Below are 14385 nucleotides of genomic sequence, written 5' to 3'. Positions count from 1 at the left end.
CAAACTCAAGTTGGAGATACCATCCAACCATCTTATCTGTGCCAGTCAGGTCTAATTTGCTTTAATATTTTTCTATAGTCATCTAACAGAATTGGAAAGAGGATATCAATTTTCAACAAAAATGCAATACAAATGCTATGAAAAAGAGGTCTTCTTTATTTTCAAAACAAAGCACTGATATATTAAATAAACAATATATTAATTTTTATTAAAATTTTTTATTTTAATTTTTGTGTTTCATTGATTTTTCTCACTTATAACTAGATAGCATTAGGTTACTCACCAGAGATTAAAGAAATTTACAAAAACACAGTTATACAAGTTTTTATAACCATCTACTGCCTATCCTTGGGTTTTAATTTTTGATTGATTTATTTTATTTTTGGCTGCACTGGGTCTTCATTGCTGCACGTGGGCTTTCTCTAGTTGCAGTGAGTGGGGGCTACTCTTTAGTTGCAGTGCACAGGCTTCTCATTGTGGTGACTTCTCTTGCTGGAATGCAGATTCTAGGGCACGCAGGCTCCAGTAATTGTGGTGCCCCTAGGCATGTGGAATCTTCCTGGACCAGGGATAGAACCCATGTCCCCTGCGCTGACAGGTAGATTCTTAACCACTGGACTACCAGGGAAGTCCCTACCCCTGAGTTTTAAACAAACTGCTTTGAATCCCTTCTTTATTATGGACTATCTGTAAGATAAGGCAAGTCATACAGGAACATTTTTCTGATATGGAAGGTAGCAGTATTATTACCTTCTTCTCAGAGTTGCTGTGAGGGTAAAAAAAATTTCCTGTGTGGAAGTTTCAGGAACATAATGACTGCTCAATCAGTGCTGGATGCCTTGCTTTCCCAGTTACGTGATATGTAGACAAGGTGTGGTGGGCAATTGGGTATAACCAGTGAGACAACATCCCTCACCCCTTCTGTCTTCTGGAAAATTAGGAGCAGTTAGGGAAGGGTCATCAGGACCGATTTCAGCTGTGCATATTGAAAGTGTACCGTATACTCCTGTGAAGTTCTCACTACAATCAAGATAGTAAATATCTGTCATCCCAAAGTTTTCCTGTCCCTCTTGGTAACTGCTCCTTCCTGCCCCTCTCCACTATCTTCATCCTCCTGCTCCCAGGAAGCCACTAACATGCTTTCTACAAGGACCCAGATTGTCTTCTTACTGAGTTTTGAGAGTTCTTATATATTCTGGGGAAAATTTTTCTCCAGCGATTATACAATTTGTGAGTGTTTTCTCCCAGTCTGTGCCTTCAGCGTGGGTCTGTCTGACCTTTTCTCATGATCAAACTGGGGCTACGGGATTTGGGAAGAAATATCACAGAGGTGAGGTGCATGCTAGCATGACATCACTGGTGATGTTGATATGGATCAATTGTTTATGGTGATACCAGCCAGGTTTCTCCATTACAAAGTTTCTGTATTCTCTGGGAGTTGATAAGTCTCCCAAAGTATCCCATACTCAAGGAGGGAAAGGGTAATTAAGTTCTATCTCCTGGAGGGGCAAATATCCACATATATTATTTAGATTTTCCTGTAAGGAAGTTATCCCTCATCCCTATTATTTATTTACTCATTCACTTAATTATATCATTATAAACTCATGTATATTTGTGGGGTTTTGATACGTTTCCATCCTTTTTGGTTGCACTTCCTTACTTTTTGCACACTACAAAATACTCCACGCTCATCTTGTGGTTTCTCTATCCCAGCTTTAGAGTTAACTGTTTCCTCAAGGATCCCTGCTTCAATGAGTCAGAGAATAGTATTTAGAAATAAATATCTGAATAATGAATGTGCCTCATTGTTAGTGGTGTTACTGTTTTGAGGCATGAGAGGTATTTTTTTTATTTTTCTTGCAAGGTTCTATGTATTTCAGAGGGAGACTGAAAAATTTACTATTAGCCAGTTATGTGAAAGAGTTCTGCTAGAAGTGTGATTCATGAACCATCAATATTGGCATCATATGGGTGTTTGTTAGAACTGCAGATCTTGAGTCTCATCCCAGACCTCCTAAATCAGAAACTAAGTTGGACCCAACTTAGTTTTAATAAGCACTGTGTTTAATGCACTTAGTAAACTAAGTAAGCACTTAGTTTAATAAGCACTGTAGGTGATTTTTCATATATTAAAATTTGAGAACAAATGATAGAAGAAGTAGCCTATAGAAGCATGAGTTAATTACTACTGTATTTTGTATTCTAGTACCTCCTATAGGTGGTGCTCCAGACAACTGCCAAGTTAGATGGCTTCTTAATCCAGCTATGATCTCACTCCTTGGATTCCTACCATTCTGATGATAAGGACACATCATACAAGCAAGAATACACAGGCTAGACAAAAGAAGTAAAAACAAGACCAAAAGAATCAATAGTCAATGAAATAATAGTAAACCAAATCCAGCAGCACATACAAAGGTCTATATACCATGACAGTTATCCCAAGAATGCAAGGCTGGTTTCTGCCCCAGCTCTGGTGCTGATCTTCCTCTAGCCCAAACCCAGCACTGGGTTTTAAATCCTGTTTTCCAACACAGCTGGCAGCAGCTGCCTTCATAATTCCTGGGCTTCCTCTCTAATGGCACTCCCTTCCACATACCACTCTCAGCTGAAAGGTACCAGGAGTCACCATCTGTGAGATAGGCCTATTCAATATGCTTTTTTCCACATATCAGAGGTCAGGTTTTGTTTTGTTTTGCTAATTGCATGCCAAGCTGTCACCTAGAGCTTAGTGAAGGGTACGAACATACCCATAAATTATCCGGTATTCAAAGGTGATTTTGATATTCCTATCAGAAGCCTCTTTATGCTCAAATGAGCATGCAGTATTTTGCAAAGGTAAGCATTCTGAGGGAGCTGTTTATTATTTGAAACAAGGATGCTTGGGTGACTGCAAACAGCAATGAGTAAATCCCCTGAGTAGCTCAGACTGGACATGATTTTATAGTTGCTGGGGGGACCTCACTTGGGAAGCATTTAAAAAGTGAGAGTGACACGCTTAGTTGTTTCACAATTCAAAAGTGCTCACGGGGCCAGCAGTGAGGTTCAAAGGGAACACCAGGGATTTTTATCCCTGATAGGGCAGAGTTCTACCTGGGCAACACTGTGGTTATTGAGGAGTAAGGGTGGTGTCATGAGGGCAACACTGAGTCACAAGTTGAACTCTTAAAATATTGAATTAAGGAAATTCTTCTGAGGTATGGGAGAAGGAACACTTAATCTCAGATCCACCTCCTCTTACTGCTTTCACTACTCCTTGCAGGTGGATCTGCAGGTGGTTTTAACTCCAGGTCAAGCCTGTCCCAAATTCTGAGTCAATCTCAACAGGCAAAGGCAGGGCTTTTCAAGCATTCATCTTTTTGTCCTTTCATTTATTAGCTCATGAATAGTGATAGGTATTGTTCAAGGAATGAAGGGATAAGAGAATATAAAAGACATGGTCCCTCCCTCAGAGTTAATTCACTGCTTGGAAATGGACACATAAATAACCCTAATCTTCAATTTGTTCTTCCAGGCCCTGCCCTGCCCCAATTAGTCTCTGCCTAACTCTGGCTTAGCTCAACAAATCCAGCCCTGTAAACTCCCCATTCCAGCCCCACACTGCCAGGAAGCATTAGTGCCTGTGTCCAGCTCCCAAGTTATGAGATGGTCTCACAAACAGCAGGGTGAATAAAGAGTATTGGAGGATAAAGGAGGCAGGACCTAGGGAGAAGGCAAGGTTGTCAAGACCAGTCACAGTTGCAGGACAGGAATAACATTTGATAGGACAAAGGAGAAAGAGGGGCAAAGCATTAGGTCTGTTCACACTTGTATCTTCATTATCTAAAACTTCAAATTTTAACTTGGTCAGTAAAAACGGAGTTTGGGGAGTTCCCTGGTGGTCCAGTGATTAATAATCCGCCTGCCCATGCAGTGGACATTGGTTCAATCCTTAGTCCAAGAAGATCCCACATGTTGTGAGGCAGCTAAGCCTGTGCTCCACAACTATTGAACCTGCACTGTGGAGGCTGCATGCCATAACTCCTGAAGACTGCACACCCTAGAGCCCATGCTCCTCGACAAGAGAAGCCACCACAATGAGACACTTGTGCATCACAACTAGAGGAAGCCCACACACAGCAATGAAGGCCCAGTTCAACCAAAAAAAAAAAGATAAATAAGGAGTTCTGTGTGATTTCCAACATTGTATAGAGGTGAGGAGTAGGGATGTGATGTCAAGAAAACCTGAATTCAAGCTAGTATTTCTCTTACACCCAGGTAAAAGGGATCCCTGTCAGGACCCACACCTGCAGAAGAACCTATCCTTCCCACACACACATATACACAAACACTTTACAATGACTTTGTTAAAACTTTCTAAGTGCTTCTCTGGTGCTTAGGACTAGGCAGAGCTGGCAGTTCTGTCCTGGTGGATGCCTTGACCTCAGATGGGACTTCCATAGCCTTGTTTCTCCCCTTGGAAGGTCTCTCTGACTTTCCACCCATGCCTGGAGGTGACCAGATGTCCCCTTTTTCCTTTCCAGGAGAGCAGTCTGGCAGTCCAATTACATCTGCTGGGCTGGCATGGCATTTCTTCTGCATGAGATGTAGCTGCCCAAACAGTACTGACATGCTGAGTGTGATATTCTCAAAAATGTACCACTAAGAATGAGTTCCTGGCCCTGAGCTAATAATGTCCATTTTTGGCCCTCAGGGTTGAGCTGTGTGTGTGTGCGTGCGTGTGCATGCGCACACGTGCAAGCATGCACTTAGGGTCACTCATCCATGTTCTGACCATGATACTGGCTCTAGGCTACTGACTCAAAGATAGTGGGATGATGACCCACCCTGCACACCCCTCCTCAAACTTCATACCAGTTGAATCAGCAGTCTTCCCAGATGGCCGTGCTTATCTCCTCTGGGGCTTTTGAGACCAACTGTAACTCTGCAAGGTCAAAGGACCTTCTGATTGAGCATATCCCCTCTAGTCAACATGGTGATTTATGCACCCCTGGGTTGGTCATGAACTGTATTGGACCATGCAGACATTCCTATGCAGAAGAGACTGTTTTTCTTGCTCTGCCATGGACACCTCACCTATTTTAGGAAAGACTTTCTTGGTTTTATGATTCACTTTCAGTTCTAGTCCATCCATTTGAACTAGAGGGTTCAGGGAAAGAGAGAGAAAGAGATTAGAATGACCTGAAGAAATTAAGACTGGGGGAGAGAGAATGGATTCAGTAAGAAAATAGTTAAGGAATCAAATGTGTTCTCTTTGGAGAAGAGACAGTAAATGGATGGTTTAATTGTTGACTTCAAGAATGGGCAGTGATTTAATGCAAAGAATAAAAACAAATTATTCTTTATGTCTGAAAAGACTAACAAGAGGGGATGAAATTAAATTAGAGCAGGAGAGATTTCAGAATGACAAAGGGTAATCAGAAAAATTCTCCCCACCGCAGGGGACATTTGGAGGAAATCAGACAACCATTCACTCAAGTTATGATCTCCTGAGAATTTTCAGCATTTTTTTTTGCAGGGGGTGTTGAGGGGGAAGTTGGAGAATGGGGGAAGAGTGCAGGTTTGGTCCCACTTGTTTTTTTATCCAGGTGTTCAGCCTCAGCTCATGTGTAAAGAGTTTAGCTGACGTCTGTGAAGAGATTATGTGTAAGTGATGGTGGCTAGATAGAACCTGGCACATTTAAGAAAAAGAAAGAAGCTTGGTATAGCTGGAGAATAATAGTGACAAGAGATGAGACAGAGGAGAGATGGGGCCATGCTACCATGTGACTTTTGAGCCCTTTAGGAAGACTCAACTTTATTCTCAGAGCAAGGAAGAACATCTGGGGACTTCCCTGGTGGTCCAGTGGTAAAGACTCTGTGCTCCCAATGCAGGGGACACAGGTTCGATCCCTGATTGGGGAACTAAGATCTTGCAGGCCACAAGGCACAGCCAAAAAAAAAAAAAAAAATCTGAAGGGTTTTAAGCAGGAAAATGACATCTCAGGTTTGCCCTTTGAAAGATGATTCTTGCTGAAATTTGAGGAATAGACTGGTAGGTCTTGTTATGAAGGCAGGAAGGCTAGTTAGGACCGACTCTGGTGATATCATGGTGACCTGGCCCAAGATGGTAGCAGGAGAAATAAAGAGAAGGAGTGGTTGGCAGATGTGTCTTGCAGGTGGAATGAACAGAGCTTGTGGCTTACTGTATAAAGCTGCAGATGAGGGGTAGGAAGACTCAATGGAGGCTTCTATCTTTTTTTCTTCGACAATGTTCAACGGGGATATGCTAGCTACCTAGGATTGCCTTTACAAAGTGCTACAAACTGTGTGGCTTAAAACAGTGGATATTTATCATTTTAGATTTCTGGAGGTCAGAAGTCTCCAATCAAAATTGGCAGTGCTGCGCACCTTCTGAAGGCTATAGGGATGAACCTGTTCCAGGCTTCCCTCGTAGCTTCTGATAGCCTCAGGTGTTCCCTGGCTTGTAGATGGCCATCTACTCCCTGTGTCTTTTCACATGGTATTCTTACAGTATTCATGTTTTTGTCCAAAGTCCCCCTTTTTATAAGGACATCAGTTGTATCAGAGTAGGCCTACTCTATTCCTCTATGACCTTATCTTGACTAATTATATCTGCGTGCATGCAAGCTAAGTTGTTTCAGTCGTGTCCAACTCTTCGCGATGCTGTAGCCCACCAGATTCCTCTGTCCATGGGCTTCTCCAGGCAATAATACTGGAGTGGGTAGCCATGTACTCCTCTAGGGGAATCTTCCTGATTCAGGGATTGAACCCATGTGTCTTATGTCTCCTGCACTGGCAGGTGGGTTCTTTACAACTGGCACCATGTGGGAAGCCCTAATTATATCTGGGCTTAGTTGCTCAGTTGTGTCTGACTCTGCCCTCCCATGGACTGTGCCCTGCCAGCCTCCTCTGTCCATGGGGATTCTCCAGGCAAGAATATTGGAGTAGGTTGCCTTGCTCTCTTCCTGGGGATTGTCCCAACCCAGGGACTGAACCCAGGTCTCCCACATTGCAGGCAGATTCTTTACCATCTGAGCCACCAGGGAAGTCCAATTATATCTGTAGCTACTCTATTCTAAATAAGGCCCCAGTATGAGTATATGGGAAGAGAACTTCCTTGTATAAATTTGGAGGGGACAAAATTCAACCCATGTTGTAGGACATGGGGTAGTAGCATTCACTAAGACAAATAACTCAGGTAATAAAATAGGTTTGGAGACAGAGAGATAAAGCCTTGAGCTTGGAGGATGTTGCATTCAGTGGCCCTGTGGGAAACTCATGAGGAAATGTCTAGAAAACTCTTTGATATAGTCAGTTGGTGCTTAGGAGGTGGGGGTATGGGCTAGGCTGGGAATCTGAGAGTCTTCAGCATATAGTGTAGAGAAGATGGTGAATCTTTGGGAAAGGTCAGACCACCTGTGAAAAATAACCTCTTCATCTTTGAAACCCCAGCACTTAGCTCAGCCCTTAGCTCTGCTACTGTCATTGCTCTAAATGTTTAATGAGTAAGTGAACATTCACTTATGAATGAAATGAAAATGTTTCTTCAGCTCTCCATTAGTTCAAGACAAGAAGGCTTTGCGTGGATGACAGCTTGCCCTCCTCTGACTCTGTGATGTGGAGGGAGTGAACTTCGTAGGAATGAGGAACAAGCATGCTTAGGCTCTCCTAAGAGATTTGGTAAGAAGACAGTTAAGGAATCAGATTTATTCTCTTTGGAGAAGAGATAGTAAATGGATGGTTTAATTGTTGACTTCAAGAATGGGCAATGATTTAATACAAAGAATATAGACAAATTACTCTTTATGTCTGAAAAGACTAACAAGAAAGAATGAAATTAAATTATATTCTCCTTAACTCTCATTTAGTAAATTTGTCAAATGCTCCCCCCACCTACATTTCCCAGGGAAAGCCATGAGGTCAGAGGTGAGGGGTCCTATGGATGTGCCCATCTCTTGACTTGTAGTAACATGAAACAGAGGAAAGGTACATGAGTCTTGCTGTAGTTTGCAGCAACATCTTTTTCCTTGAAAATCTTTGCCTTTGCCATCAGCCCAGCTTTCCAATAAGCTAAATTGCATTGAAGTTTCTACTTTCCAACACCACCTCCTTTTCCTCCAAATCTCAAGGCTGATGGTAATGTGATCGTGGGGGAATCTGGGGCAGAGGGACTCTCAGGCCTGGTTGTGCTGGAGTGGGAGCTGCAGGGGGCGGGAGTGTGGGTGGTGTAATGGTCCGCTGGGCGGTTGATTCAGCCTTCTTTGTGCCTGTTGCCTGGTGACATGCAGAGGCCCCTATCTCAGAACCACACTCGGGCTTGCTATTGGCTCAGTGCTGGCATTTGTTGACAATAGACACTTCCCTGGCCCTAGACTCTGAAAGAGACCTTGGGAGCTTGAGTTTCAGGCTTCCCTGCTTGTCCAAATGCAGTTCCTTAACTCTTTATGTCCCTGGGTGGAAGGCCCAGTTTTCGCCATCAGGACACCGTGTGCTCAGCCCAGCTCTACACTCTGCTCTCTGCCTCAGAGTGTGCAGCTGGGATGGGGGGCTTTCTTTTCTGCTCTGCTTCTGTGGAAGGACAGGATTTTCTTCCCTTCTCACCTCTTCCTGGGTTATCTTGTAAGATAGTTTAAACAAACAGACTTTGTTGGCTTAACAAGTCATCTGAGCTTAGCTAGGAGGGGCAGTCGATATTAACAGAAAGGCTTGTTTTGTCAATGAGCTTTTCTGAAGAACCTGAAAGATCTGAACCTCTTCCTGCAATGCTCAGGAATCTGTGGATGAGACCTCTGCCAGCCTGGGATGGAGCTGGGGCCAGGCAGGAGAAGAAAGACTAGAAAGAGACTGAGGTGACTATGGGGGAGGTGAAACAGGCAGGCAGCTAGTCAGAGAAAGGACTCTGGATGCCTCCAAGGTGGAATCTATTGGATCAATGAGTAAATCCATGGACCAAAGGGATGGGTCCCATTTACGGAGGTCAGTTCTCCACTTGGTTGAACACCTGGCTTCCAGGCTTCTCAGGCAGCTCCCCAGGCCCTCCCCATCTCCTTCCTCCTCCTCATCTACCCTGGGAACCCTTTAGAGAATGGGTCAGCTGAAGATCGGGCTGGGGACAAGCTGAATAAGGGCAGCTGTAATAAGACTACAGTTTGTCCAGTTAAGAGAAAGAGAGTTCTGGCTGGTTCCTCAAAGGGCCCAGTCGTGATCTTCCAAACCCAGGACCACCTGGAGGCATGTTCAGGCCCAGCCTCCTGGCAAAGTTCCTACCCCTACTCTGCACACCCTGGTGCCTCTCTCTCCTCCACCTGTAACAAAACCACTTGCCTTGAGGCAGGAAAAGCAGAAGATTTTGCAAAGACCAAGCAAGGCTGTGTGTCAGGCTTGAGGAAACCCTGGGAAATGGGAGGAAGGGAATGGTCTTCCATGCCTTCGGCTGACCCTTGCAGCCAACTGCCCAAGTCTGACCTACAGTCTAAGAGGAGGCCCTAAGAACATCTCAAGAAGGAGAGGAAGTACTGAGGGTTCCATGCTGTGTCCTCAAGATTAACTGTCCTACATCTACAGAAGCCAGCACTCTGGAGCAAGTAGGGTTTGGAACTGGGGCAAAAGTGCCATGATGCCACTGCCAGGAAGACATGTGCGCCTTGGACTTGGTGACCTGTGGGTCACAGGGATTTCTGTTGGGCCTGCTGGAGCTCAGATGTCTGGTTGTCTCTGTCTGAAGGGCATCACTTGTTTGGATGCAGTAAAAGGACCCTTCACTCCTCACCCTGGTTCAACAGGGCTGGGGATCATATTGTGCAGCTTCTTTTGTTTTCCTAGATCATCTTTCTGCCAGCAACAGTTGCTCCTTGGGGTGTGTGGTATGACTCTCCCTTTTCTGGGCATCTGAGATCCAAGGAAAAGGAGCCCTTTATGTCCAATGCAAGTGTAATGTGCCAGCTAAGAATGCAGTAGTCCCTTTGCCACCACAAATTCCCACAACCATTTGGACTAAGAATCAGTAAGATATAGCCCCTGAAATGGTCACAGAGGGATTTTAATCAGAAAGAGGAGGCCACCCTAATTTAAGCACAATCACTTTCAAACATTTTATTTTATTTTATTTGTTTTTGGCATTATTGAGAATGGAGGAAGTGTTGGAATGTGGTAAGATCCATTCCAATACTAAAAAAGGAAGGAAGGTAGACTTCAAACATCATGGCCTAGTGACCTTGAAATCAATTCTGAGAAATATGCTGAAATAAAATTCTTGCTATAACAAAATATGATGGACAGACAGTACCACAACAGAAGTGTATTGTCTCCTAGATCTGGGGGCTAGAAGTTTGAGGCCAAGGTATGGGCCGGGGTGGTCCTTCTCAGGGAGAATGTGCTCCATCTCCTGGCTGCTGGTGGTTTGCTAGCAATCTGCAGTGTTCCTAGCAATCTGCAGAAGTATCACTCCTGGCTCTGCCTTGATCATCACATGATGTTCTCCTATGTCCAGATTTCTCCTCTTTATAGGGACCCCAGTTATATTGGATTAGAAGCCTACTCTAGTATGACCTCATCTTAAGTAATTACTTCTGCAATGATCCTATTTCCAAATAAAGTCACATTCTAAGACACTGTGGGTTAGGACTTCAACATATGAATTTGGGGGAAGTACAACCATGAACAGTGAGCTTTTGAGCATTTGGTAAAATAATCAGTCAACTCTAGAAACTAAAGTAAGTCCACTAAGAACAAGCCTTGTCAGTCTAACCATTTCCTGATATCATAGGGCATGGGCTTTTCCACCTGCAATGCAGGAGACAAGGGTTCGATCCCTGGTTTGGGAAGATCCCCTGGAGAAGGAAATGACAACCCACTACAGTATTCCTCCCTGAGAAGTCCCATGGACAGAGGAGCCTAGTGGGCTACAGTCCATGGGGTTGCAAAGAGTCAGACACGACTGAAGCAACTTAGCACACACACACACACACACACACACACACACACACACACACACAGAGCATGGCAGTCGTATTATATATCCAGGGAGGCAGTTCTCAGAATCATTTATAATGAAACCTCTAAAGCCTGGAAAACAATCTCCTATCACTTCCTTTGTCATCATACAACTTCCTTTTAATTTCCAAGCCTCATTTGCACCTCTTCCCACAGTCTATGAACGAAAGCAAATGTCTGCCTTCGCCAGGAATAACAGTGCAAGGGAGTGTGGGTGGTAGGACCCTAACGCCCAAGCTGGGCCTCCATTTCCCGCCATTGTTCCCTCAGTCAGGTTTCCAAACACTCGTTTGGGCTGTCCTGGGGGGAGTTTTTCCAGATAAAAAATGGCCTGGTTGTCTGCCAGTGATTCAGGCAGGTTCACAGACCCAAACCTGTTTTATCTTTCATGCTTATCACTTATCATCAGCTGCCAGGAGACAGACAATAGGGGCAAAGAGGCACGTTGGCTGGGCTGGGTCTTAGGTAGCCCCAAGGGTTTTAGAGGCCTTCAAACAACCAGACTGGCAGTCTTACCAGGTTAGTCTAGGTCCCAGGCCAGAAGTCCCTTCTCATTAAAGCAGCGGGAATTCAGTGAGTTCCCTTGGCAACACAGCATCTCCCTGAGGCCAATGATGGCAGAAACAGACCTCTCTGCGTATGTTGATTTGTCCCCTCTCTGATCTGCTGTCTCAGGAAGTCTCTGACATGACTGAGCACTCAAGTGTCCAGGGAAGAAGGGGATCTGAAGGGCCTTTTAGAAAGATACTGGTTTTGGTTTTGCTTGTTTGTTTTCCCTGAACATTTTGGTTTAATATAGAAATAACCCAAGTGGTGAAATTAGTGAAATCTGAATAAACTCTGGGTTTCCCCGGTGACTAAGTGGTAAAGAATTTGCCTGGGATGCAGGAGACTCAGGAGACATAGTTTCAATTCCTGGGTCGAGAAGATCCCATGGAGAGGGAAATGGCAACCCACTTCAGTATTCTTGCCTGGAGAATTCCATGGACAGAGGAGTCTGGCAGGCTACAGTCCATGGGGTTGCAGAAAGTCAGACATGACTGAGCATCTGGACTATACTAGTATTAATTCCCTGGGTTTGATATGATACTAGTTAGGCAAGGCTACTTTTTTTTTTGCAACTTTCTGTGAACCTGTAATTACTTTAAAGTAAACAAGTTTTTTTCCCCCCAAAGTACTCGTGATGGCTCCCCAAAGTCTAGTCAATGCACCTTGTCTTTAAAAAAGTTATAGAGCCTAATAGCTGAAAGCACAGGATTTAGGCCAGACAGGTCTCAGGGCCTGTGCAGGTTTTCCGCCCACCAGCTGTGCGACCGTGGGCATGTTACTTCATCCTTCTGAGCTTGATTTCCTTATCTACAAGAGAAATCTTAGTGCTTCCCTGACGGGTTGAGTGTGAGGATAAATGAGGTAACTCAAGGAAAGCACCTATCAAGGTAGATGGTAATGCACTAAATGTCCCTTGAAAATGATCGTCTATGGAATGGAGGAGCTGTGCATGTGTTTTCAAGGGTGGGTCACAAGCTCGGAAAGTCCTGTGTAGCTGAATTGTTTTCATGGTGTGTGGGGAGGATCTACATGTGAATGTGACTCAAATATAAGTCAAATGCCTATGGAAGAATTGCTTGAGTTTGGTCCCAATTTTTTTCCCCTATAAATTGTCCAAAGTCCCAAGTTTTCCTAACGTGGAATTCGATTAAACAGTTAGTATCTCAGAATAAGCAATATACAGTTTCCACTGCCAACAGCAGTTCGCTGAAGCCTACCACCCAGCCAGGTGGCTGGAGCTGAGGTGGGGTGGGAAGATGAGGTGGGGCTGAAAGGTGTTAAGTGGGCCCTCTTGCCCCCAATCCCGGAGTGAGAGCTCATTCAGGGTTGACACATTTTTGTGAAATATCCCAGGCACCTGCATTCCAGAAAGAGAGGGAGCCCCCCTTGTGCAGAGGATGCAGCATAGGCACCCATAAGCTTCTCCTGGAGATTGAAGGATGGGTCCCAAAGCTGCTCTTGCCATATGCTTTCCAGTCCTCCTCCCCTTCCAAAGCCCTCTATTCCAGACATCCTGGTTACTCATCAGGTCTCAGACATCACCTGGTTTCTCCAACCAGGATGTGCATCCACCTGGAGAGCCCTGCCCTCCGCCCACTCCTTCAGTCTCATGCACCTCAGCTGGTTCCATTCCGCCCATTTTTCAAAACTCCCTTCAAATGTTTTACCATTGCCACTCACAGGTCCTCTCTCCTTCTCCCAGTTCTCCTAGGTTCTGGTTTGCCTGGCTCCACCTCCATGCTCTGGGCATTACCGTCATGGCCTGTGGGGAACATACTTCGATGCTTCTTCTCTGTCCTGCTTCTGCTACAGAAACTCTTGGCTTCCCTGCTGCAGGACAGCGTTTCCAGGACATAATCTACCTTTTTCTAACAGGAGAGAACAGACTTTGGTTTGTCATAAGAGCTGATGTGCTTTAGTATCTTCACAGCACCTGCCCTTGATGAACCTGCAGTCTAGGAGAAGAGAGATGACACATACATATTCAGGTTATATGATTGACAAATCAATGGCCTGTCCCCTATCTTTTAGACTGTGTCAGCCTTTATCGCCCCTGATAGCCCTTTTGCAATCTCCATGGTAGTTTCCCTATGTTGCATTGTACTTATTTTCTACATTATCAGCTGTGAGGCCCTCCAGAGTTGTGTGACATGATTTCACATTTCGTGTGTTTCTCCAGTTTAATCTCCTCATTCCTGGTGCAGCTGTCATTGTCTTCCTATCTCTTGACTTGGGTTCTTACCACAACTTCCTCACAGCTCTTGGCTTCAGATCTCTCCCTGGTTTGATCCATTCTTCACACTGTAGTCACAGAGATCTTGGACCATAAATCTTGAGTCTATCCCTTGCCTAAGATCCTCAGTGGCACACCATGACCTTCAGGATGAATCAGAAGATCTAAGCCTGGTATTCCAGGCCCTCCCACTATATCTTGCACATTCTATCATTCTGTACTTTAGCAACATTCTCTGTCTCAGCAACAAGTGGCTGCTTGCAAATTCCTACACACTTGTCCACTCCTCAGCTCTGGGCCCCTGTTCTGTCTTTTATTGAAAATATGCTGGCTCCCCATCTTCACTGGGATGACTTCTACTGATTCATCAAGGCTCAACCTGGGTAGAGGTCACACAGGCAGTCTGAACCTGAACTTGTATGGCAATCCTCTTCTTATGTTCTGGTTTTCATTGCTAGACCTGAATTTCATGGGGACAACCAAGATGTCCTCTTCATCTGAGCTAGCTAGGAGGGGCATAGGACCCAGAAAATAATAGTTACTCAGTAAATAGTTGTTTAAAAAAATGAATGAGTGAGTGAATGATTAATTATAAAATACTAGGA

At 44.5% G+C, this 14385-nt stretch overlaps 1 long non-coding RNA gene and 1 other non-coding gene across 2 annotated transcripts in view; both read left to right on the top strand.

Annotated features, from left to right (window-relative positions):
- Positions 1–14385, top strand: part of LOC139037020 (uncharacterized) — a 215917-nt gene that overhangs the window by 120769 nt on the left and 80763 nt on the right. The window lies entirely within an intron of this gene.
- TRNAG-CCC (transfer RNA glycine (anticodon CCC)) lies at positions 5835–5907 on the top strand. Its single transcript has one exon. It is a non-coding gene; the product is annotated as a tRNA-Gly (tRNA).

This window comes from Odocoileus virginianus, chromosome 10 (genome assembly GCF_023699985.2).
Source record: "Odocoileus virginianus isolate 20LAN1187 ecotype Illinois chromosome 10, Ovbor_1.2, whole genome shotgun sequence".
NCBI classification, from domain to species: domain Eukaryota; kingdom Metazoa; phylum Chordata; class Mammalia; order Artiodactyla; family Cervidae; genus Odocoileus; species Odocoileus virginianus.
This window is presented reverse-complemented; position numbering and strand designations above follow the sequence as displayed.